The following is a 273-nucleotide window of genomic DNA, read 5'->3' as shown; positions in this document are numbered from 1 at the left end:
CGTGTGTGCGTCCACATCGGGGTGTGCACGCTTAGAGGTGTTTGTGCGTGCACACAGAGGAACGTGCACGCGTACAGGTGTATGTGCACACACATGAAGGTGTGCTTGCACATGGATCTGGGCATGCAAGTAGGGGTACGCGTACACGTAGGTGCTCGTGCATGCACGTAGGTGCGCACACGGAGTTGTGCGCGCACATAGGTGCTCTGCGTGCACGCGGGCACGCGCGTACCGCGCCACCGGCCAGACCCCTCCCGCGGCCGCCCCGCTCCT

The sequence above is a fragment of the Meleagris gallopavo genome, chromosome 6, assembly GCF_000146605.3.
Source record: "Meleagris gallopavo isolate NT-WF06-2002-E0010 breed Aviagen turkey brand Nicholas breeding stock chromosome 6, Turkey_5.1, whole genome shotgun sequence".
Taxonomy (NCBI): domain Eukaryota; kingdom Metazoa; phylum Chordata; class Aves; order Galliformes; family Phasianidae; genus Meleagris; species Meleagris gallopavo.
This window is presented reverse-complemented; position numbering follows the sequence as displayed.